We start from the raw sequence: 4,389 nt of genomic DNA on the forward strand, positions 1-4,389 counted from the left end.
TTTCCACAACCGCGTCGGAGACTTTTCCCACAACTAGAAAATGGCTTAATACAGACAGATTTACAGACAGATTTAGTCTATATTACAGACGGATTTTTGGTTAACGACGAAATTACTGACGGATTTTGTCCCTCTGTAAAAGCCTCATCGGAAATTATTTACCGACGGATTTTTTTTCGTCGAAAAATTTCTGACGAATTTTTACCAGTTACTGACGGATTTTTCCTCTGTAAATTCTCCATCCATTTCCCGGATACGAAGAATTTTCCAACGAATTTTCCGTCTGTAATTACAGATGGATTTTTCGACGAATTTTTCGTTTGTAATTATAGACGAATTTTTCGACGGATTTTCTGTCTGTAATTACAGACAGATTTTCTGACAGATTTTTCATCTATAATTTGAACTTTGGAAAATCATCTCACACTCTAATTACAGATAGAAAATCCGTCTATAAATCTGTCAGTAAGCTAAAATAGAATTTTTTTTGTTTTTCCAATTACAAAATAAACTTGTTTTCATACAAAATAAATATAAATTTAATACAATTTTTATCTAATTTGTATTTGAATATTTATAGTATCACAAAAAATAAACAAATTCATCGTATTATAAAACTAAAAGAAAATTATTATAAACAAGCAAGTCAATATAATTTAAAACATAAACAAAGTGTATTATCAACTATAATCCTTAATATATTGTTCAACCATACTAAATTTTACACAATTTTACATATATTACAGAAAGATTAACTGAATTCTATTCTTTCTCAAAAAATGGACATGAATCAGCATCCATCAGACATATGTGCATGAATTCTTCTTGAACCTGATAGGTTTCAATTCAAAAGAGTTGATCACCAAAGGGAAAGTAATTTCCTTATGGTTCTTTGTTCTTACTAGTTTCCCCACCACATTTCCTCTTGAACGAATCTCAAGGTCCATAGCATCCTTATTCCCATTAGATTCCTCAACAGCAGCTTCTTCTGAATCACATACACTTCCTGTTGGATTATAATCTAGTTCATTGTAAACAGAATCATTAAGTTCTAATTGTAAACTATATGCTGTGAGTAACTTGTGAGCTAGGATAGCATCTATGAGTAACCTCTGTCAGGTGAACAGTGTCAAAAACTGTTACAAGGTTGTCCAATATGTGTATGTATGATTTTGTTAATTACCTTGGAAGACTATAAAGAACAAGAATAGTTGTAACTTCACATTTTCTAGTTAGCTTTTGATGTTGAATTCTCATTCCTATGAATATATGCCCTCCCATTCTTGGCCATCTATGTACCTGAAAGTATAGTAACAAAATCATGATTAGTAGAGATTGATAAACACATTCTAATAAGATAAAACCATAAACAAGAAAGTGTTTCTAAACAATCATACACTGGTGACCGTTTGCTCTTCTGAGTGGCACAAACCCTTCTGAGAGGCACAAATAAGCAAGTGTTTCTAAACAAGCAAGGATAATTTTCATTGAAAATTTGAAACCCAACATGTAGAGGTTGCACACAAAAATGCCAAATTAATTCTTCCAGAGTAACTTCTTCAACTTTTTCAACTATCTAGAGCATTCAAGTCTCAATCAAATTTTCCAAAATCTAAAGAAAATCACCCTTTTTTTCCAATGGGTAAAAAGGATTATGCTAATTGCTAAAAACAAGAGGAGAGAAGTACAAAACAGAAACCTAAGAATATAATAGTCTAACTCTAGATACCAATATACCATACAAAAAAAAACACCTTAACTTCAATGCTTTGTTAATATAAGAGTTTTTACACTATTATTATCAATCACATACTACTTTTATAATGTGGCAGCGCATAATTAAATATTTGTTTAGAAACTTTTATACAATGATGTACACCAAATTAAATTCATAAAAAAAGTGTGAAATTTTCATGGATAATCTCACACAAATGATAAATACCAAAACAAGGAAGGAGAAAAGGACACTGCAGAAAATAGGGCAAAGAAATCAGTATATTACCAACTTTTGAGGCTAGCCTTGTGGAACATGTTGCCTCCTAAACTCTTGCTTTGAAAAAGTTGCAGGAAGCATGGATGGGTTGGCATCATATGAAGGATGAATCTGTACTACTGAAGGCCTTGAATGAGGATGGCTAGTCATCATATCTAACTCAAAGAATTCTTCCTCACTTGAAACAAACTTTGAAGAGTAGGGAGCGAGTCTTGAGAGTGCTAAGCTATCTTCCAAAAATTCGGTTTCATGCTGAGATAGGAAATCACTCGTTAGTTCATAAGTTGCCTGAAACTACTTTAGGAATTGGTGCAACAATACATTGAGATTAAATGCAAGAGTTTTAAAACTAGAACTTTATACAGCCTCCATATTCCATTTATTGTTGCCCCGTAAATAGAATGGAAAAGGAAATGGCATAGTTTTGCTTTGGCCTCACAATGAATGGCAACCACCATACTACACCATCTTCTAGTAAGGACAGATGTAAGAAAGCATGTGGAAAGAATAATGCAAGTACCTTATACTTCATTTGTTTCCTCTGCAGCATAACTTCATTATCCATTACTTCTCTCTTTTTCTCCTCCCTCTGGTGATGATCATATACCAAGAAAACATGTATGATGGCTAAAGGATATACATATTGTAGAATAGGCAAACTCTCATAAACTACTTGAACATCATACCTTGATCACAGCCTGCACCAAGCTCTTAGCTTGTTCAAGGTTCCGTCTAACCTGTTTAGGAAGAAAGAATTAATGTAAGTTTTTCAGGTAATATATATTGCAAAGGAATACATGTATATATTTCAATCTGAAAGGTAAAAACAAAATAACTTTCGAACAGCTACAACTTCCGATAAACCGCAACAACTCTAAACATTTTTAGAAGCTAAATGATCATATGAACCATATAATTTAATCCATAGCTTCCACAAGTTATGATGAGAATCAAAATGATAAAACATAAACATGTATGACTGTTGAAAATTTGCTACGTAAAAAACACATAAATGCGACATAGTGCCTTCAACAGAGAAAACACTTCAAGCTCATCTAGCTGACTTTCAGATACCTAAGAACTAAAACCAGCAAAAGGAGCTAACCTAGCAAAGCTTCTCAAATGACTACACACTGTTTTCTCTTTGTTGCATCTGAATAGAAAATAAGCACCAAAATTCAACCAAAAATATATGCCAATTTCCAAAATTCAAATCCATGAAATATTTTTCATTAGCCAAAAAGAAAAAAATAAAATCGATAACAAAATTATCTAGCTGCAGCATGTGTGAGAATAGAAAAGATATTAAAATTTCAAAGAATAGAAAAGAGTCCATGTAGTTTAATTTGTTGATGATAACGGTTAAGAAGCTTTGTAATTTGCCGAAAGAACTTCTCCTGTATTAATTAGTTAAATGAATCATGCATTTCGATGAATATTTTATAAATTAGAGTTGTTGATATATAGGTACCTGCTTAACAGTGAGTTGGGTTTGTTTTCTGATGAGCTCAAGAACCACTTCAACTTAAAACAGAAGGAGAAAAAAATAAATGTTTCAATTGGTGAAAAGTTTCAATTTCAACAACCATGCCACATAAGTAACATAGTGCAAATCAAATATATATGAAACATTAAAGACTTGAAATAGAACACTTTGTCACAAGATATAATATCATGCACCATAAAAGCACAAACACCGTCTATTTTGGCATCATTTAAACAGGTGAAACCAGCCAGTAACTACCTTTTCTTGTGTCCCATTGATATAAGCCTCCAAGCTTCCAAAAGAAGAGAGGCATTATAGTTGTTTGAACCACCAGAAGTATCATATTTCATTTTTCTTTCATGACAGTTTGCTTTTGGAACTCAAGTTAACATACATTATTTACAAAAATTTTCACAGGACTTTCATAACACTCATTTACTTTTATTCTCAAGTAGGAAAAATTACAAAACAAAAGCATTATATACCCTACATCATTTCAAACAACTACAACCTTACCTGCAATAGTAAGCTTCTCCACAGTCGCCCAGGCATGGAACCACCGATGGCAATGAGAACTCCTTAGAGAAAGGAAAATTCAGTTGGCCATTTATTAAATATTCCACAACACCTTCAGGAAGAGGAATTTTATCTTTGGAACTGCCAGAACCACATTGATGAGTTCCCTGATCCTCATCTTCAGATGATGAATCCATCTCATGGAAGCTCGAAGAGCTTCCAACATCACATCCACGACTCTCAGAATCCCTTAATCCCTGGAGGTAAAGCCTCCTTCCAATTTGAAGCTCTATGGAACCAATAAAACAAAAGCAGAAGCTACATGCAAAATAATCAATATACAAAGTAGTTCATACACACAAAAGAACACAAGAGAAAGAAGAATAAGTCCTAA

At 32.8% G+C, this 4,389-nt stretch overlaps 1 pseudogene; it reads right to left on the reverse strand.

Annotated features, from left to right (window-relative positions):
- Positions 1-762: 762 nt before the first annotated feature.
- LOC127741195 (uncharacterized) lies at positions 763-3,146 on the reverse strand (annotated as a pseudogene).
- Positions 3,147-4,389: the final 1,243 nt, after the last annotated feature.

This window comes from Arachis duranensis, chromosome 8 (genome assembly GCF_000817695.3).
Source record: "Arachis duranensis cultivar V14167 chromosome 8, aradu.V14167.gnm2.J7QH, whole genome shotgun sequence".
Classification (NCBI taxonomy): Eukaryota; Viridiplantae; Streptophyta; class Magnoliopsida; order Fabales; family Fabaceae; genus Arachis; species Arachis duranensis.